Source organism: Corvus kubaryi, unplaced genomic scaffold (genome assembly GCF_017639235.1).
Source record: "Corvus kubaryi isolate FWS band 111438036 unplaced genomic scaffold, C.kubaryi_AGA036_p1.0 129, whole genome shotgun sequence".
Lineage (NCBI taxonomy): Eukaryota > Metazoa > Chordata > Aves > Passeriformes > Corvidae > Corvus > Corvus kubaryi.
The window spans coordinates 1,873,334-1,895,672 of NW_024580664.1; the positions used below are offsets into that span (position 1 = coordinate 1,873,334).

At 37.0% G+C, this 22,339-nt stretch overlaps 1 long non-coding RNA gene across 4 annotated transcripts in view; it reads left to right on the forward strand.

Moving 5' to 3' along the window:
- The window catches only part of LOC121663683, a 77,144-nt gene that overhangs the window by 39,264 nt on the left and 15,541 nt on the right, over positions 1–22,339 (forward strand). For 2 of the 4 annotated variants that reach the window (XR_006015713.1, XR_006015714.1), the window contains exons 3-4: positions 11,270–11,473; positions 13,703–13,887. This is a non-coding gene — a long non-coding RNA (uncharacterized LOC121663683). Of the gene's footprint in view, positions 1–11,269; positions 11,474–12,272; positions 12,360–13,702; positions 13,888–22,339 lie in introns of those variants that run through there. The other 2 variants (XR_006015716.1, XR_006015715.1) reach the window with 2 other exon arrangements.

The following is a 22,339-nucleotide window of genomic DNA, read 5'->3' on the forward strand; positions in this document are numbered from 1 at the left end:
CGTGAACATGTCAGCACAACTTGGAAAATTTTACTCCTGCCTCCATATAAAAAGTTTTAAATTATCACAGTTCTTATTTAGTGTTGAGCCAAACATAAGCCTGGTTTGAGGCAGACACAAAGAAGAAATGTTTCAGAATTAGGTGTGAGGGCAATACTTTTTGCCTTGTTTAGCATACTTACAAGTATGTCCAAATGTTTGGGTTTTTTCTTACAATTCCACATTAACTATAAACTTGTAAAAGATTTTTGTTGCTTTTTTTTTAAATTTTACTTGAAAGAGTGAGATAATGTATTATTTACCTTCTACCAGTTCTATATACATAGATGTTTAAAAAAATTCAGAGCAACAGAGCTGGGGATGTAGTATGCAAATGTAAAAGCAGAACAAATAAATGAGTCCCACTGTGGGACTTGCATAGGAGCCTAGTGGTTAAATGAACAACAGAGATAACTTCTGTATCTGACTTATCATGACCTTCTGAGTGGCTCACATACTGTTCTAAAATTTTCAATGGTAAACTTTCAACACAAAAGTTACTTCAATAGTTCATGCAAAACTGTCCAGCAGGAGAAGGTAAATCATTACCTCATTATAAAAAGCAATGTTTATGACCTTTTAAATGACAGCTGTAGGACTAAAACAGCTGGGTAAACAGGTTGAAATTTTTCAAGGTGGCAGCTCTCTCTTGGGAGAAAAGTGTTTGAAACGCCTCTATGAAATCACTTGTGATTTGGTCTGAGCATATTGTGATTCGCCCATGGGCGGTGAAATTTGTGATAGTACATCCACCAGGTTACTTGGAAGAGCAGTTGGCTCAGTCTCTGCTATATATCTTATGTGATTTTTGCAGGATGTGCAGCTGGGATTTGCAGGAGCCCTGGTGTCATTTGCTGTTGGCTGTAAATTGTAAAAGCTTGGGCTTCCACTTGACTAATTTACAGCGTGCTAACAAGTATGTTTATGCCCCAAGAAGTCAGGCAATTGGCATTGTTAATGATTTGGGAGCAATCTCAGTTTTCCCTAAGTTTTCTGCTTGCAGAGAAAGCTCTGTCCAGGTGAGATTGAGGGGTTGCAGTTAGACTCATGTGGAACAGAAGAGGATCCTGTGACTCCTTAGAGCAGCCGTGGTGCTGCACAGGTGGGGCTGCTCTGCCACTGGTGCGTCCTTTGGTCCACAAACAGGTGGAGCTGCTCTTGCGGGAAGCCGCTGCTGATCAGCCCTTAAGCACCCACATTACTTTTACATTGAAGCAGGGAGAAGTCTTGGTCCTGCACTCCCCAAAGGAGCCAGAGGGGCAGAGAATGACAAGAGATACCCCATCTCCTGCTGCATACTTCAACCTTGCTCCTCAAAGCATGGTGAATGTGGGCTCTGTGGTGAGACACGGGCACGGTGAGCTCACTGCAGTTGTAGCTGGATGGCCTCCCACAGTGTGCTTTAGTGTTTCATTTAGGCTACATCCATGATGGTGCTGTCTGGCAATGTGTGATATCTTCAATGATGTATTTCACTGGTGTTTTCCAGTATAAAATGCTATGTTCAGAGGGGTTCTATCAACAAACAGTGTGTTCATAACAGTATTGTGCTTCCACACCATTTTGTGAAGCAGGAAACTTCAGTGACCATAAAATGGTGTCAGAAAATAGTTAAAATGCTCTCTGTGACTTTTTGCCTGATTTGTTTATAGCTAAGTAATTCTATTTGACTGTGCAAGACCAGGCAAATCCTTTGGAAAGTTATTTTAAATATTATCCGCAGCCTGAACCTATGCAATCACAAGTAATCTATCACCAATTTAACAACACGTGAAATTCCTCATTGGAATACTGGCTGAATTTTGTTTTCATGTTCTCATTTTGGCTTGGTGTGCTGAAAGCAGCACTAGAAATCCTGCTTTAAACTGTGTTACAAAAATTAATATTTGCAACTGATTTTGGAAGTGCAATGAGAGAACATGCTTGTTTCTTATTTTAATTTCCACTTTGGAATATAAATTGAATTGAAATCATTAAAAACTGAATACAATGCTTGTATGTGATTGATGATTAAATTACCATTGCATTTGCTAATTTTTTAATATCCTGTTTTCATGGTGAAATCTTTAAGTATTTAGCCAGATTAGGGACTGTGGGATGAAGCCCTACTTTCATGCAGTAGGTGAAGGACTCTTAAATCAGTCTCTGGAGTTATTTAACGGTTACCAATTACTCCTGCATTGTAAACAATCAAAGTGCTTGTATCTGCAGGCAGTAGATAACCTGAAAATCAAATATATCAGCTCTGCCCAGATCCTTGAGGAGATTGTCCTGTCAGCTAAAACAAGAAAAAAATACGCGATTGTAAATAACATTCGTGGGACGAGCAGGTTAGTAACATTCATTTGAAAAATAAATATAGAACCACCTGTAGCCCGTGGTGGACATTAATTGTACACCTGTCAGAAAGCAAAGCCTTAAACTTGAGAGCATGTATGCATTCAAATGGCTTTGCTTCCTGATTGTTTTAAGTTACGGTTTGCCATCTTCTGATGTGAGGACTTCCCTTATTCTTTCTTTGCAAGGAGGTGTAATGCATAGCACTGATCCTGTCAGAGGTGTTGGAAACCCCTGCAGTTCTGATACTTTGAGCCATGGAGTGACTGCTAGCCCTACATTTTCCTTTTTTTTTTGTGAGAGGGCTGTGTTTATGTCTACATGCATGTCATAGGAATTTTACTTTAATATGAGAGTTGATGAATGAATTAACTAAATTGAATAGTGTTTCTTACCTGTTGTTAACAACTTTAACTTTTTTCTAGTTTTGTTTCATGTTACCAATCATGACAGAAGAGAAACTAACCGTTACCTATGAATTTTGATTGAAATGTCTCCACCTGTATCCATTATGTGGATGAGAAAAATGAAGATTTTTATATAAACTTACTTTAAATGCCATCACTATTGGAAATAATATAAATTTTACTGACCATCACACTTAATCCCACAGCACTGAAGTTATTAGAGATTTGGCCATTTACTGTGCTGGAGTACAAAAAGAGCTTCCAAACCAGTAATATTGTGACAGATAGCTTCATTGAGAATACTAGGCTGATCCCGCTATATATGGATGGTAGTGTTGATAGTTTAACTGCTAAGCTTTTTTCTTTTCTTGCAAGGGAACGAGAGGGTGGTGATAACAATTTCTTTATAGTCATTTGTGATGGAAATATTTGGTAAATAAATGAAATGGAGGGGAAAGAGCAAATCTGTTAGCTGCTGTTTTCTTGTATGGACTCTTTTTTTTTTTTTTTCCTCTTAAAGATAGCTATTTAGTCCATTAGTGGGTTTCTTTCCCCTTGCAGGCTGGCTTCCTGTAGGTTTCACTGTGGAGTAGCAGGTGTACAATTCCAAAGTGTCTTTACAAGTGGCTCAGCAGGGCTTCCTGTGCCATACATTCACTAGAGACAGCTCATCTGTTTAATCCCTATGTTTTAGTCAACCTTTCTTATTATGCGGACAGGGCTCCCATGCTCAGCTGGATTTTGACTCTCAGAATGAATTGATGGAGCTCTTTGATCTTTGCTGTGTATTGCATCTGTTTCATCTTTCATCTTAATGCATGATCTTCCTAACTTCTAGCTAAAGCTTTATTTTGTTTATTTTACTTTTTTCCACTTGAATACATCAATTTTACTTTGTTCTTTTGGCACGACTCTTTATTTTCAATGAACTTGATTGCACAGCTTTAACATTATGATAATTAAGTTGGTACGGGTATTTAAAACACAGGCAAAGACTCCGAGAGCCATGTTGTTTTCAGGGTTGGCACTTTGCATTTTGGAGCCTTGATCAGACTCCTTAAAAGGGATTAGAGTAATTTTTTAAAAACTTACAGATTACTGCACCTGGTATTTGTGATAAAAAGTGGAAATGCCAAAGAAATAGGATGTGACAGTACAGGCATTTGGAGCAGCCTGCTACTGGGTGTCGACACCTAACTACAGTGGCATTGAGCAGTAGTCGGCAGAGCTGGTATAATGCAGAACTTGAGGTATATCGCCTCGACAAGCTGACATATGGGCATATATTTAAGTTCTTCCCTTCTAAATTCCTGTTCAAAATTAATCAGCTCCTTAAGAATTGTTAAGAATTTATACTTTTTCTTAACTGTGGGTTTATTCTATTCCAGGCAATTTTGATTTAAAGACATCCAAAATTCCATGTTCTAGCTCAGTTAAATGCTGAGCTACAGTTACATTTTGGGTTATCTTCCCCACCCCCATCCTAAGTTTGACAACCAGCAAGGGATTACACTTTTTCAAATGAATCCAACAAATTAAAAATTTTCATTATACTTTTTAGTTGACACTAGCACCATCAACAGAGCATTTTCTAATGGTATCATTGATTCCTTTACTTATACAATAGAGTTTAAATTCTGTTCTTAAAAATATTTATATCAATGTTCAGCTTTAAGTGAGAATAGCAGTTTAATTTTTCTCATGATCAATAATGCTGGAGTGGAAAGAGCATTTTCAAATGAGCAAAGAGGTCTACAGCAGCAAAACTCTTGAGTCTTTGCTCATAAGAGGTTTGATACATTTCACTGCAGTCTAGCATCTTATATGTGTGGCATACTCAGAGCTGTTCCCTATTTTGCTGCGTATACTCATCATATTTTGTCCCTTTGGGAACAGCTAGCATTTGGACACTGAAGTTTTTGTGGGGTTTTTTTAATGCTCTTTATCTGGAGAGGGCTCCTTATGCAGAACGTCCACTTCCATGTTTGGTGTGGTAAAACCTGGGGCAGTTGACTGTTGTGTGGTGGAGAAACCGACATTTAAAAATGGAGATGGATCCTCCAGCGGTGCTTCTTTGGTCAATGACATAAGACCCATTCAGTCACATCACAGGAGAATCTTTCAGTATCCTTGTGAAAATACCATCTTTATAAGTGAGGGGGGGAAAAAGCATAAAACAGTAACTTTTGGGAAAGAACAGCATTTTTACTTTTGAACTTGTTAGGCTTAATTTGAAAGGAACCGTAGCCTCACAAAATTACTTATGTTAGGCTTGATTTCACTGTGACATAGGTAGATAACATGTTCCTAATGATAATTTCTGTAATGAAAAAGTAAGAAGAGACCTGAATCTGATATAATACAATTACATCTACTGTTGCTGCAAAAAAGGTCATATGATAATTTTTGCCTGATACAATAAGTATCTTCTCCCCAAACAAGCAAACTAAAAACCTCCCAAACCCCCAGACTACGCTTCTCTTACTGTTACACCTTCTTCTTTTAGGTACTTCTTGACATAAGACTCTGTAAGAGCTCTCTGTCATCTAATGCTGAAAATAACAGAGAACTGACATTGATGTGAAAACCAGTTTAAAAATATATAAGAAAGAAATTAAGAATTTGGGGAAAAAAATGATGACTGACTTGGCCTCCTTGTTATAATTTTTTTAATTCGCCTTTGGAGCGGTTGCCTTTTTACTGCTCTGAAATTAATCAGTTGTAGGGTATTATCTGTCAGGAAATTAACTATTTGTATTGAAAGAAGATCATTAAGTGAATTTAGAAAATTATTAATATCCTGGAGGCCTGTGTTGGGCAGTTTCACAATTTGAGACATATCTTTTAGAATCCATACCCAAAATGTAGCTACATTAACTCTATACTTTATTTTTAATGAATTATAATCAGACAATTTTAGTGGTTTATGTTGTTGGATTTTACTTTTTTTTTTAAATTTTCCTGTCAGTTTGGTGTTTTGGCTTATGTCACTTCGATTGAATCATTGAAGTTACAACCTTTCTAATGGGTCACGTACCAGAGTTTGTTTCTGCCACATTATTAGTGTTTTACATGTTCCAATTTTATTCAGACAAAATGGATAATTTTATGAGACTACTTCAGCTGTAAGCGCATTTTTTATTTTGGGGAAAAAGATAAAATGACACATTAAACGTAAGTACCATATAATCTAAAGAGATTGTGTTGCTGTAGCATGGCAATATGTTTCCTCCAATGTATTTTGTGTTTGTTGTCTCCAGAGCATTGGTTTAATTCAGTTGTTATTCTGTTCTATGTGTGTGTGTATCTGCCATCCCAGTTCCAGCTTACTGCAGGTGAGAACTTTTGCATAGGAGATGCCTTCAGGCTGTAGAAAAGACTTTTTAACCACAACACTGGGAATAAGTTTCCTGTAAAATAGTGCAAACAGTGCATTTAGGGAAGAACTGTTACTAGCTCCTGGAGTTGTGGTGCTCAGATGTCTCACTTGACCTAGTGAGCGGCTCTCTGGGAAGGTGCTTTATATACTGCCTTTTCATTAAGACAGTGCAAGTTTTTTATTGCCTCATCTTTACAGAATGATACAACCCCCAGCCCCACTTCAAATCCAGAATTGTTAGTCTGAATTTTAGCAAACAACTTTTTAAAAAATAGGCAAACAAACAGTTTAAGACAGATTAATTCTTTCAGCTCAGTCTTACTTTCTTATTCCCATGAGCATTTCTGTTACAGATATGTTGTCAGTTATTTAACCGTGCACCCTTGGTACTGATTTTTTGGGTCATTCTGTTATGTAGGTAACTGTATTAAAATTCTTGTCAAATGTGTTGCATTAAGCCATCCTGGCTTTGTGCTAAGTTCCATGCCATAAGTGGGTACAAGTTGGGAGCGTACATCAAGAAAGAAAATTGTTCCTTGCTTGCCCTTACGTTTTTTATTGGACACCTGCTGCTGGACATTGTCAAAGGCAGGATGCTGGTGTATATATATGCAGTGTCTATATTCTTAATGGTCAGTTTCAGAAGAGATATGTCTGACTACTAGTGTAAGTAACAAAATAACAGAGCATTGGTGAAAGGGAGTGGCAAGGAAAAAACATTTGCAGCTTTCAGGCTTGTTTGCATCTGGCCACAGCAGGACAGAACAAAAGTACTTTACTTCACGTGTCCTGACAATATTAAAGTGGGATAAAACTGGACCTGTTCATCATGCTGCAGGTAGAGAAATGTTCTTTTTAACCTTTTTCTTTCTTTGTCAGTTCCTAGAATACAGGCAAGATTGTTTTCCTTGCAATGAATTAATATTTCACCTCTGTTCATTCTGTGCTAAGGACTGACACAACACATGGCCTCTTCACATCTGCCTCATGGTGCTTCCCCCTCGAGAAGCTATGTGTGACCTTTGCAGACATTGTTCTGCACTGTGCAACTTTATTATTTCATTCTTTTCAGTGGAATATGTGTGCAGTTTATACTGCAGGCTAACTGCTTAAAGCAAAATTTAAAAGTAAAAACATCCATGACTATTTCAGATGCATGTGACGTGCCAAAATGAGAAATTATATCATAAGCTCCCTGTCTGTAGTTACATATGTTCTTTCTTGGAATGAGGGGGGAATCAGTGAGTGAGAGGGTCAGTCTGTCACCAAGCCTTCAAAGCTCCTGATTTCAGGAAAAGGTTCACCGCAGACAGGCTTGGGTCCTTGGACCCAGGCTCTGCTACATGTGTTCCCTTAAGGCTGTGCACTGGTATAAGTGTACCATCCTGTACTGGCTTTGTGCCCTTGTGTTACACTTTTCCTTCTCCTCGTTTGTGTTTTGTAGCACAATCAAACATGTAGGCTCCTCATTAATTGGCAGCCACTGAGCATTAAAAGTTAATTTAAAAGCCCTCTGGATTGCAACGTGAAGAGTGCTCCTTTCATTACATTGTTCATTATTTTAAATGTATAATTTACATATATTATTGCTTAATTTCACTGAATTTTTTGTAACGAGGTACTGAATGGAAGATTTACAGGATTTATGAGAGTTCAATGGAAGGTTTATTAGATGGACATTTTCAAAGTTAAGCTTATGGATAGGTTGTTTTATTTTGGGGTTTTTTTTTGTTTAGATAATGGATCCTAGTCTTTTCTATACTTCTTTCTTCATTGGATCTTTGGGATTTTAAAGGGTTTTTTGTTTCTTTTGGTGTTTTGTTTTACCCCCCCCCAATATTCTGTGTTCTAAGAACGTAGCAAATACTGTGGAAATCCTGGAGTAATCCTGTCTTTACCAGAATAAACATCTCTTTTGAGCCTCTACCACCATTACTATGGTCATGGCTAATGTTTTCTTTTCTTAAAGTGATACTTTTAATTAACCATGGCCTATCCTTTTTTTATCTCCCTCCATTCTAATGAAATTTTTCTTTTATCTGACCCTGAGTTTACTCCTGCTTTACCACTTACTTTCCTTTTCTCCTCCTATATCAATTATGTTGTCTAGTTGCTTCCATGGAGGTCTTTTTGCACTTCCTTTGTGTATTCCCCTTGATATGTTTCCTTTTCTCTGAACCTCTTAATGTATGGAGGATTTGGTAATTCTAATATTTTTGTCTCAATGGGCAGGGGACAAAAACCCCAAACAAATATGGCTGATTTTTCAAAAGGCTTAAGAAATTGAGGGCCAAAACACTCAGAGGAAGTGTCCTGCACTCCTGAAAAAATTACGTATTTAATTCCTGTAATTTGGATAATCTCATAACTTTTAATATTTATGTTGCTTTTGCCTTAGTTCATAGATAAATAGAATAATTCAATTTGGAAGAGACATCCAGAGGTGAACTAGTCCAGCCTCCTGATTCAAGCAGCGTTAAAACTGAATTCAGCCCAGTATTGCAGTATTCACGACAGATAGTAGAGAGAGCTAGTACATCCATCCAGTGTATAAGTTGTTCTACCAGTATCCAAGTATGGAAATGGGTATAATAATTCATGCTCAGCAGATTCCTGTCATGCTGTCCAAACTAGTGATGTCAGAGGAGATCATAGTGAAGAGCCTGGTTGCTTTTTTTATTATAGCTGAGGGTAGGTGAAGTAAATTCCATATTTTTCCACAGTGAATTCCGAAGTAATGAAAAGGAAAAAAAAGTGTGAATAAGAGAAAAACCTGATGCAGTTATTGAAAATGGACAAAAGCACGTTCTGCTGGGGTCCCAAGTTTGATCCTTCTTTCATGCTTCTTTAAATAATTGGTCAGGTATATCTGAATCTGTCAGAGACCATCCTATTTGTTTTCTGTTTTGCCAGCTCAGATCTGTTCTGACAGCTTAGAAACCTAGACAGGTCTATGCTGGTGGCTGACTGGAGAGACTGCTGGGGATAGCCTTATGTATCTGATGATTTTGGTTAACCTTCCAGAAAAATGAATCGGTAGTTATGGCAGCATCCTATTTTCCTATCCTTCCCAAGTCCCTCATTCATTTGATACGCTCGGCTATTTCTTCTTGCCTTAAACCTCTGCGCTAAAATCAAGACTATTTCTTCATATTTAACTGCTGCGTAAAGAAAGCAAGGTCTGATTTGAGTACAGCAATAGAAATGAGAACAAATAGTTCACGGAGATCTTCCTTCTGAGTAAAATTCTCTTGGTGGTAGATATTTTAATGAAGTGAATTACTCAGGGGTTTCTAACAGTGTCTGCCATTGCATTGGTGACAATGTCTTGTGAAGGTACTTGAGCTAGATCTCAATTTGTTAACAATTTGGATATAGGATGCAAAGCAGAACTGGTGTAGCCTTCAATATCTGCCTGAGAAGCTGGTTGAATACTTCAGTCATCCAAGATTAATGAAACAATGACATCACATTTGAGAATGTAATTTATTTCTTGTCCTCATCCTTTCCAACAAATATTAGGAAGCAATTGGCTGTGTTTAATAATGAGTTATGAACACCATTACGATTCCTATATATTCAGCCTCCTAAACTTTCCAAATGAGGAAGTTACACAGCAGAAAAATTTGGCTTCTAAAGGCAAAGAAAGCTCTGCAACACTTGAATTTCAAGGGAGCAAGGTCAGGTAGCTGCTATTTTCTAACTGTTGATATTTTCTGTTTGCATTTCAAGAAAGTGTGAAAATGTTAGCTAAATTGCATGTGAAAACTTTCAAGAAAACGTGTATTGTTTTTAGTGAAAACAGATAATTTTATGCTGTAAAGTCCAGAAAATCATCTTCATGATTGAGACAGTATTGCTGGATACACCTTAAATATTAAACTAGCTTTCAGTTAAGGCAAAGTAAACATAAGATCACTTGGTCTGAAGAGATATGGTTTTGGAAAAACAGTCTTTGGTCCAAGTGCCAGGGCAGCCAATGTACCAAGAATCCAAAACTGATCCTAAAAATTTTTGCACGTCCTTATAAATTTATATTCATTGATTAATATACTCTTGTTAAATGGAGCTGTCGGCAGGCATTTCGAAATGTATCAAGTTAGTCGGTGGGGTTTCTTGTACCAGAATGCATTATTCTGATGGCTTTTGTTCTATTGTAACCTTTGTTTCTACTTCATATTAACTACCTTCCACTACTTTGCATTGTATTTGGTTTGTAAAAAAATGTCTTACACTAAGAGCGCATGATTGTTTAACGCTGCTCTAAGTGAAAAGCCCAAATATATTCCTGTTTTCTAGACCATTGCTGAAATTCACTGTCAGCTCAGATTCTGTTAGGATACTCTTATATTTTGGGTTTATAACGTATTTGAGTGTTTAACCTTCTCCACACGTAGGCTTCACTTTGGGGTTTTATGTATGATCAGACTAGTTGGGAGGAAGATGTATACAGAGAAGCCTTTAATGGTAGCTAACTGCTTCTGTGGGCCCAATTAAGACTACCCAACTGTGAAACAGAGTCCCTGGAGTAACGCTGCGGTCTGCTTGCCTGGTCTTTCTGAGGTGGGGGGAAGGAGGCCTGGAATAAGAGAATATCCAGCGCAGCTTTGGAGAAAAAAATTTAAGAGTTTTGTTAGGGGAAGAAGAACAATCGAAAAACCCCAAAAAACTCAAGACAAAACAAAGCTATAAAAGAACAGCTCTCAAACTTTTGGTATGCAGTATTAATGAAGGCTGAGGTCAGCTTTATGTATGCACTCCATTCTAGACTTGACACTTTAGTTGCTGTGCCTGAGATCTGGATGTGTTGTTGGTCCAAAATCAATCTTGTTGCTCCTCAGAAGGCAATGAGAGATAATAAGTACTATTCACCTGATTGCCTTCCTGTTCTGAGACAGCTGGTGACGCTTGTCTTCCCGATAACCAGGAGTTTCAGATCTAAGGCAGGGATAAAGAAAAACTGGGAGCTTGCTGAATCTAAATTTGACAGTCGATGGCTGTGTAGAGGGTCAGGAGGGATAAAATCTGTGACACGTATAAGAAAGGAACAAAATTTATCTGCTCCGGTTGCAATGATTAGATGTCTCTTTGTCTGGCTTTCTTACAGTGGATGATTGATTGTACCTGCCAGCTGGCTAATATCATAATTAACAAAGTTGCTACCATGTCTGAGAAGTTTAATCGAAAAAATTGCCGGCAGTATGATGCCATTGTCACAGAGATCACAAGCACAGCAGTGTTGACTTTTGTACTGGTGGAGCCGCAGGACTATGTAGATGTGCTGAAAAGTCGTTCACTGGGATAACTAAAGGTATGTTTCTTTCCCTATACATTTTTCCACTGTATGTTCTTTTGAAAAATGAAGTACGTGGTCCTTTGATGATACCTTTCGTTTCAGGGTGTCACATGCAGCTATTCTGTTGTATTTTAAAGCAGTTGCAATAGCAATCTGAAATATGTTTTATCAATGCGTCAAGAGGTGAATAATCAAAACTGTAGTTAGTGGTACTCACCCTTTCGAAGTGGTCTTCGGTGTCTTGCCAGATGCTTTTTGCAAAAAATGTGGATGCAGTTGTTTCGTGGCTGATTTTCTCAGCTGGAAGGACAGTCTATGTTCTATGAACAGGTAGTTCAGCTTGGGTTTATGTTTTGCAGTATTTCTTTCATACATTACTTCAAGTTAGAATGTAACTTATAAGGCATACGAAAAACCCCCCAAAAAACAGAGAAAAAATGGTGTTCTTGCATCTGTAATTCAGCGTAAGAATGTCTTGCTAAAATGCTCTCTTTTTGTAGATGTATATTTGTGTTTGTGTGTGTGTGAAAAGAGAGAAGCATCGATGCTGTTAGCTGGGAATTCACAGCATCTTTGTAAAATAGTGCCTGAGAATCTCATTTACTCCTTTTGTAGGTTTACCCAGTTTTCCAAGTTAAACATTGTTCCACTGAGCTCTTTTTCTCTGCAATTGTATTTTAACGTGTGTGTGTGTGCACTGTGTGGTAGTTCAGTTATGCTCTGGAGTGTGTTGAAAATGCCAGCCTGACATATTGCTAATGAGTGTGCATATTGACAGTGACGGGGGCGTGTGTCTGTCTGTGTGCCATATATTAAAACAAAAAGAGGAGAGAGACAGAGAGAGACAGAGACACAGAGAAGGAAATATTGGGATGGGAAAGAACAGTTTATTTACATTACGGTATGTCAAAATGTTATTATGGCTAAAAAATCCATTTTAAATAGACACAAGATTTCTTTCTCACAGGAGCTAATATGGCCATGGCAGGAGGATAAGGGAAACCCATGTATTTTGGTGGTATTAGTATTTTTCTGCCCAATAAATTTTGACTTTTTGGTAGCAGTTTCTAAGATTTGGGAAATGAATTGCTTGCATTGTGTTTCGGTTCTGTAACGAGCTGTCCCTGAGTTTTCTGTTGCTTTTCTCTGTCTCTTTACAGGTAAACTAGTTCTGAGTATTCAGATGGAATTGTTACAGTAGACCTTTGAAGGAATGTATTGTTGCGTAGCTAGCATAGCTGATGCTTATCTAAACTCAACATTTTTGAGGGAATGTGCTCTTTTATATTTGACAATTTTCTGTTCAGAGTTAAATAATTTTCTCGTTTTGAGCTGATATTGCAATGGTAATTTAAAACTAATGCTTATGTGAATTTTTCAGAGATTTTGCAGTTCTCAGTCAATTTAATAGCAGATAAATTGTTCTTAATTGGTAGACCAAATTGAAAGAACAAGCTGCTTTTTAAATTATTTCTTTATTTTTTAATGGGTTACCCCAAAAGAGACTTCTGTTTTGTGAGGAAATACTTCTTTCCAGGCCAGAAACATATTCCTATCATCATTATTATTCTTATCCTCAGTAATGGATTTTAGGTTTTAAGTTATCCTTGTAAATTATTGCTTTTCAAGAGCTGCTAAGCAAAATTAAAAATCTGTATTTTGTTTTGAATAGAAAATGATGTGAATAGTGACAAAATAGATTAGAATTGTGATTGCACACAATAGGGAAGATTAAGTTACTAAAACAGTATATTGTTGTTCTAAACTAAAGCCTGTAATATTTTCTGTAATTGAGACTTCGTGCATTGTTAGAACTCGGCTGAGTATCAAATGATTGTGAGGATTAGAGCAGACAACTAAAGCAATGTCACAGTAGATGTGGCTGGTTTTTAACAGGATTATCTTCTGAGATGTGTAGAAATGAGCTCTTGTAATAGTTTCGGAGGAATTAATAATTTTAGTAAAATGTTAATGGCAAATGTGCTAATGTAAAGAATTAGAAGATTAGTGATGCATCCTTTTGCATGGAAATAAGAATATAATAAATGTCCTGCAGGTGACTGAAGCTACTGCAATTTTATTGGAGATTAAAGTTTGATTGACCTTTGCTGAGGTGATTAACCCTTCTGAAATTAAAAGCCAGTAGTAAATTATTCTGTCCAATTTAAATGCAAACATGAATGATACAGCATACTGTTCTAAGTGTAAGAGAAAAAAATGTTTTAATTTTCGTTTTGCACTCAGTGAGATGTGATTGCAGACAGAGCGCGGCCGGGCTGCGGTAGAACCAGCCAGTGGCAACCTGCCTTTGCTCTGCTCGCTCCCGCCGGAGCAGCCGTGCCATGGGGACGCCGAACTTGGGAGCAGCTGCCTGCAATGAACCTTCACGTGCGGGAATACCGGCAGGAGCGCGTGGAAGCATCAGTGAGGTAAGCAGTGCGAGTCGCTGTGGATGTGCTTTATCTGCTCGTGCAGACCTCGAGCCAGCTGAACTGTGCAGGGGCAGCGTGACACAGGTGAGGGTCCCTGGCCAGCCTCACAGGGCGGCTCATCGCAGATGGGTTGCTCACCTGGGCGAGCCATCGCAGAATTAGGAATAAAGCTGTATCTATGTTGTTCTTTGAGTTGTTTTTTCCTTTTCCCTAATCCTTAAAAGTCAGATGTATGAGCTTGCAGAACTGTACTTTTTGACTGACAGAGCACTTCCTCCAGTGCAGGGTGAGTGCAGGTGTGTGAATTGCTGCGCTGCTTTAGGGTTGTGATTCCCATCCTTCCTACAAGTGTGAACAAGTGGCTTCTTAGGCTGTAGTCAGTACATCATGCTGGATGGGTAGGATCAGGACATGATCTTAGTAGTTGTCTAAAGCCTGTGGGAGTACTTGCATGTGTAAAGTCTTGCAGATGGTTGTCGCAGTTGCTGTGGCTATGCTCCTGAACAGCATTTAAAAAATCTAGAAAGTTAATTTCCAATAGATTTTATAATTCTGCTTCACATTACAGTTCCTATCTGTGCGTGCAAACTTTATTACTTAATATTAAATTGGAAAGACCTCAGCAATATGCTTGCTGCATTTTTTATAAATCTTTCATTAAAAGTTGAACACTTAGGAATTCCTCCCAGAGTGTCTGACTCTTTATTTTTATTTAGAAGACGAATGTCAGGGCAGTGATTTGTTTTATAATGAATTACACTTAACTTTTGCAGAGTAAGAGATCAGGGTGTTGTTATAAAGCAGCATACTGTCTAAAAGTCGTTCTGGAGCACTATAATGACTCTCTGAGGGCTTAAATTTACACTGACTAGAGCCATTATAAATGGATCTAGTTCATGTATTTTTGTTGCTTTTGTTAGGAAATTACGTTTTTGTTAAAAGCACCAAAATAATGGTAAATTAGAAGTAGTTTTGTTATTTGAGGTTGGTTTAACTTGTGTAAACAAGTCCTTCAAGGATTACTGTCTCTTTCCTTCACCTGCCAGTCCAGAAGAGGGAGGCAAGTGCGTCCGGTCTGCACCTAGGACTCTTCATGGTCTTTGGCATACACTGTACTGGATCAGACTATGATGGATTTTTTTCTTTTCGGTTTTTTTTTTTTTTTTTTCTTTCTTTTTACTTCCTCTCCTTGAAGCCACCTCTCCCTGACCACCTGAGAAGAGATGAAATGGCTCTTTGAAGGCTTTTTCTTGCATGCCAACAGCAGTAGTGCTGGGAATTGGGCTGAAGGGCAGAAGGGCTGCTACAACTGTTTGGTCTTGAGTGGACTTTCTGCCTAGTAAAATTTCCTCTTTTTTCATGCAGCTGTAAGGCATTAAAATGATAATGAATGTGCCATCTGCATTCAGTATTTAGTTTATCTCCTCACTCTTCATCTAGGAAGATTTCATATTGCATCTGTCAAGGTAGGGAAGTCCAAGGAATTGCAGTTCAGAAATTAAGGACCCTGAGGTAGCAGCTCACTTCTGTCTTGTCTTTTCATTTACACTTTAAACAGTCTTCAGAGAGATAGGTTGCTGCTTCTGGGACCCAGTGAAGAAAGTGAGGAATAGATAAAAGCTAAACTTGTGGTGGAGTGACCTAAATGGAACAGCTGGCAAAAGTATAGAGGGGATCCTCCTGGGTACTGAATTATACCTTCAGGCTTGGATTAGTGGGATGTTTAACAAAGAGATCCATTTGCCAAAAGGATCTCTGCCTGATTTTTAATTATGGAACTAGTGCTTTCTTCAACATTTGCAAATTATTGAGCTTTTTCTCCTCATGTAAGGTGTAGAGTACTAATTGTTGGCTTTTAGCTCTTGCTTTTGCTTTTCTCAAACTAAAAATTTATTCATGTTCTTGAATTAACCATATGAACACCTGGAACATGAAGCATTTCAACAGTTTTTATGTTATGAATAATGGGTTGCATGCTCTATGGAGAAAATAAATCAAAATTTAAATATTTATTGTTTTGCTTATAATTCTAGAATGCTCTTGAATGCTTGGAGTAGGATAAAACTTTTCTTTAAATTGAGGAAAACAGTATTTATAGATTTTTTAAAGTCATACATATCCATCATATTTTAATTAACAGTAATTGGTATGTAAAATCCAATTTTAAAGTTTTTTTTTTTTAGTAGAAAGATGCCTCAATTATTTTCCATATTTTACAGTAGGGAAATACAGGAGAGAAAAAAAAATGGAGCTACATGTATCAGAAACACCTATTTACCAGCCAACCTTCATATATAGCATTTTCTTTTTTGAGATAGTATTAGCTGATAACAGACAAGGAAATCATGGCTACCATACATTTATTAAACAGAAAAAAACCCGCTCCAAATTGTATGAAATAACGATACTCCAGCATGATATCAAATTTTCAAATGGGCAGTGCGTCAGCAAAATTCATGATGAAGTAATGATGTATGCTAAATATATACGTGTTCAGTGAAGAGATTCTCCTAACTGTCTGCTTATATTTACTGAGGTAGTCAGGCAGAAGAGACAGGGCAGTGTAGTAAAGTATTTCTGGAAAGTTTGTTGGAACACTATATCTGACTACTTTAGCCAAAAAAATACTAACAATGTGGGTGGTGGAGGAGGGGGGCGCTAGGATGTTGTCACTGTCCTCACTTCCTACAGACTACAACATCCAAAATAAACACTGTTAGTCATTACAACTTCTGCTTTGCTCTTTTGAAAAACCATTTCGCACGCAGGTTCTTTCAGAGACAGGTCACATAAGATTGTTTTGATGATCGTCACTGTATGTCAATTTTAATAAGTCACGTGAGAGATCAGCAAGGTGCTTAGCATGTGATATGTCACATAGGTGACTGTTTCTCTCTTGCAAAAAACCCCAGAAAAAAGATGCAGTTAAAATCTTGTTTGCCCCCACCATTGCTCCTAGTGAGAATGGCATAGCAAACTGCATATACTTCTAGGCTGGTCTGATAATTGTTTAGAAATTATCTTTTCAGCATTTCTAACATTAGCAGTAGTCATTATGATTATTTGAAAAGAAAATAGTTCAGAATTTTATTCCTGCCACAGGCTTTATTTTTCTTCTTCCTTGTCATTTCAATATTCTTTCAATATGCTACTCAGCCAATAGCTAAATGAAAATTGAACGTTTAAGGCCATTTTAACTGCAGCATTTAAAAAATATTTTTATAAGGGAACAAACTGCAATTTTCTATATAAAGAAGAGTTTCTGAGTAGTGAGATATGCATTGCATTACGTATGATGGCAAAAGAAACTGCAATTTCAATAGCTCCATAGGGTTAGACCTTAAAGTTGTAATGAATTCTTTTTCTTCACAATGATGTTTTTAGCAGAAGCTCTATATTCCATGTTGTAAATCTGCACAAAATGTATTGCGTATTTCCCCCCCAGAGTTAGCGTAAAATCGGGGAGAAGATACAAAAAAACTAGATTGATTTTAGGCTTCTATTAAAAAAAAGCAATTTCCTAGGTATTTCTTTTCATCATAGAAAATTAGCTGCAAGTTGATAATTGCATTTCTTTTTCATCAGACTTGTGTAGCTTTCTGAAAGTGTGTGTAACAGAGAATTGAATTTGAATAACTTGAATAGCTGCATATGAAAACTCGTGGAGTATAATGTTTCAATGAACATTCCTTCATTCCATTTCAATAGAAATTAAAATTCTCTTATGAATATGCAGTTTCTTACACTGCTGAAATGTTTGGGTTTGGGTTTTTTTGTAGTTTTTGAAAGGTTTCAAATTTTGGGTTGGGTGAGAGAAAGGGAAGGATGTGAAACTTTGTAGGTCAAGGCTGAATATTTTTGAAGTATTTACTACTTTACATTCTTGAAATGGATGGTGGTAGAAATTTCTAGCTTTTCTTTAAAGTAAACCAAAATGCACCTTCTTTGAAGAAATAAAACTTTTAATTTGAGGCCTTTCTCATTAAAGTTTTCTTGTCTGAAAATGAGAAAAAGTTGGACTATCATGTTCAACAGTTCAAAAACCACTTCAGGGAACATTAACTTTTAAAATCACTAAAGCTTCTGTCAAAAATGAATCCACTCTTTCAAGTAGAAACACTGAAGAAAACATTTATCTGAAAAAAATATAGTCAAATTTCTGAAAATACAGACCAATTAGTAAGATTTAATTTAGATATTTGTGACTGACTATGTATCATGTATATGTTAGAGCTGATTTACCATTATATTCTTGCCTTATTTGCAAAAAGAGACCCCTACTTATTGAAATATTACTGAAGGATCTAGCTTTCCCCACAAATTACACATTTTTTGCATAAATGTGCCTAATTACCTGAATTCAGTTTTGATTAGCAGTGTTAATTGATGCAGCTGTGGATGGGCTCTGTTTACCTAAATTACCATGTGCAAACAGCAATACGTTTGAAAGTGAATATGCTAAACTGAAAATACTAATTAGCTAAGACAGATTGTTATTCAAGTCACATCTCAGAGCTTTTTAATGAAAGCCTGAATGTGTCAGGGCTTTATGATATTCAGACAGAAATGTCTATATTACATATGAATTCTAAATTTAATTCAAGGGACCAGATGGGATGTCGACCGGGGTTCTTCTCCATCACTTCCAGTATTAATGTGAATATTTTACTCCACTGGATACATTTTTGAGTGTGTGTATGTGAGAGAAAAAGAAGTGTGTGTGTGTGTGTGTGTGTGTGAGAGAGGAGGGAGCCTCTCTCATTGTGTGCATTGACAATGTGCCAGCCAAGAACATCTAAGTGGTCTATTTTTGACCAACATATTTGCAAATTATAGGCACCTACTTTCCCAGAATGAAGATAAACAAGCTATTTTGCAAATTTAATAAGTCTAGATAGTAAATGGAATAGAACCAAATAACAGATCTCATTAACAGAACTTTTGCAACAACAGAGATTTCTCCTTTTGCAAGAATTAAAAAAAAATCAGTTTTGTGTATAAGAGGACAGTTGGGCTGCATGTATCAGATTGTCATGGAAAGGCTTTTAACCACTTTAATCTGTGCAGTGAAATACAAATAAAATTTAGTTTCTTGATTTTATTTAGAACAGCCCAGATTAAGGTATTCCATTTATGCATTTAATTCCTCTTAGTAGTTCAGTTGGATGCAAAACTGTAAATAAGTCTTAAAGTAGTACAAAAGAATATCTAGAGTGTAAGTGTTCTTAATATAGATCAGCCACCATACAGCGTATGTCCAGTTTTCAGTCCATTTATTCTTTTGCTTCAGAGCTTAAGTAATCAGAGGTCACCTCCCATGTGAAACTCAGTAATTCCATCAGAAGCTTTACCCTCAATGTCTTGACAAAATGAAAAGCAAGGGTTGTAAGTACTGTACCTATTAGTACCAAAATAATAATTAGAGTTGTAATGTTCTAATTATCTTATATGGAAAGTTCTTTCAAAAACGTTCTCAAGATATTTGTAGTGGTCCTGGTTCAATGTAGGTAGCTACGGTTATAGTTATAAAAAGTGTCAGATGTTTTGGTCTGAATTGGTTGGAATCTGTTTTCTTCTTTTGCCTCTGTTATTCCACAGTTATGGTGAATAGAAACTGTTCTGGTCACTTTAGTTTTGGGAACACAATACCCCTTTTTCAGAAGGTTCAATAGTTCTGGTTTTTTTGTTAAGTTGGCATGTGGAGCTGATGATATTTTCTGCAAGTAATTATCTAAGGTCTTAAACTTTATACCTGAGTCCTTTAGTCATGGCCTCTTGTACTCCATTAGTGGAGGCTTTACAGATGGAACATATTCCTAAATAAATTAGTCCCAGGTACATTCATTGTTCAGCTGACAATTAACTCCGGCTGAAGAGGAGAACAGTAGTGGTGCAAGTCAGATTTGGACACCTATGATAAAAAAATCACTTCATTTCTATTACATTGCTAAATATGAGTGATCCTCTATAATGAACTGTCTCTTCAGTCCAGACATCTGACCTAGGAAAAAGCTTTTATCCCTAATAAATCACATTCATCAGGAGCTGTGAGTCATAAAATGTTACACCAGACCATTTAATGTCAAGTACTTCACCACCCTCAATAGAGCTTGACTTCTTTATGCAAGGAGTAGCTGAAAGAGAGAGAGAAGCATCAACTGCTGGAACACAGAAAGGCAAAGAGGAAGATAACTCTGTCCACATTATTAATTGTTGTCTTCTGTGATGGGGGAGACATTCAGATTTTTGCCAGGAGAAAAAAGGAGGCGAATGGGACTTCATGCTTCTCAGTCTCCAGACAGGTGTTTATTTCTTATCTAAGGAGTACAAGCCACTGGCGTGGCCTAGACATAGCACAGAGCAGGGAATGCAGAAAGAAGACAACTTAGCAAGATTTCACAGCCTTTTTAAAGGTAAATTACCCAATGAAAACTTAAAACGCAAGATATTTTCACTTTTTTACCAATGTCCAACAAGTTCCTAAATCACGTAGACAGGAACTGTGGAATTCTTTATCCAATCATCCCAAACTACTTCTACTGCAGAATATGGAGTAGTAGAAGAAGAAGGTTTGGAGAACAACAATCCTCCATTTTGAAGTTTTTTGCTTTTATCTATTTACTATGCAAATAGAGCTAAAAACTCTAAATTTTTCACCCAGTGATAATCTCACATAGTATTCTATCACCTAGTTCACACCATTGTAGATTCAAATTCTTCCCAGAGGCTAGGCAAATTTTCCCATGGACAAAGGCCAAAAACAGTGCTGTCTAGGGGGGTAAAACCCTTCAAAACAGGCAGAGAAATATTCTCTGCATTCTGGGTTCCCACAGAAGACACACAAATCCAAACTAGTTTTAAGATGGAGCTTGAAAAAATCATGAAAATTTCCATCCAGACATTGCTCTCACTAGCAAATTTCTGGAATAAAAGATTCATAGACAAGATCTATTGGGCAGTTGATGATTTTCAAATAAACTGGTACATGAAAGAAAGAATGGATTAACCCATAGCTTAAAAGAATCTATCAAGGCCTTTTTTTCCATAGAAAATAAAGTAGCAACTTCCACATAAAGGTTTAAAGAAAGATAACACTTGGCACAGAAAATCTCTCCAAACTTTGACCTTTACTCAACCATTGTTTGAGAGCAAAATCAGTGCAAAAGAAGACTGCAGTATTTGCTTTTGGCCTTTAAAACAGAAGTTCAGGCCAGAATCTTGGTGGCAGCAGTCAGCTGTTACTCAGGGCATCTATATGATAACAGCTGCAAAAGTTGACTTAGCATTTCAACAGGTTCTTGTTTCCATTCAACAATGTAAAGGTGTGTTTGGTATCTTCTGACACCCAACACTGCTGTGCCCCAACTATGCATTCTAAAAATTTGTACAGAATTGCTTAGTAAAGAGATGCAATAGCATTTTTAAGATTATATAATTCTTTAGTTACAAAATTAACTAGTTTAAGCATAAATTAACCAAATAATGATAAATAAATACTTATGAGCTCTGTATTCAACCCTCAAATGACACAAAAAATCATGCCGGGAAAAAATAACATAGTGTCATGACTAATTGCCTATTTTGCTTTTATTTCTCAAAAAATTCTGCATCAATAAATGTGAGTGGTCACCAAATTCCTATGGAAAATAGATCATTTTTGGTCTGCTTGAAGTGAAATGTTTTAAAGCACATTTGAAAGCTATGGATGTAAGCACCCTCAGAAAAAGATCTGAAGTATCCAGAAGATTTGGTTCTCATGAAATATACTTAACCTGAACTGCAGATGTGAACCAAGGAGGAATAAAAGAAAAGGGGATTCCTCTTCCTCACTCAGCACCACCTTTGCAGATTTTATGTTCCCACATCATGTAGTGATGTTACATCTCTGGTCAGGGAAAAGCCCATCTAAGTATGGAAATGGTTTCTAGCACTCTTTATATGTATCTTTGATTTGAACTTATCTGTCTTGCTTCTTACTTAACCATTTATGTTGAATTTCACTTTTTTTTTTCTGCAACAGAAAGGCCAACCTGTTGCTAATGCAGAAATTCTCTCTTCATCTCCTCCTTAAATGCTTTTGGGCTTTTATTTTGCAGTCCCCATTACTGTAAATCTTGTCATACAGGGTTGACTTGGAAGAAAAGATGAGGCACTGTGCTGTCTTGGTTTCTGCTCTGTGAATGAGTTGAGTGACTATATAGATTCATCCCCTCTGTTCGGATGTTTCCAGTGGATTCCAGGGTTTTTTTCGGTTGCAGAATCAGAGCAATGCTTCTGGTCTTCCAAGCAATTAATGTGTCAGTTTTGGCTCCGTAGGCTACCTCTTTGACTTGTCAAGGAACTTCTCAAAACAAGGAGACTGCTGTTGCTGCACTGGGGAATCTTTTATAGAGTGTAAGTCAAAAAGCATCTTCTGCTTTTATAGATGATTTTTGACATTTTTCATCTC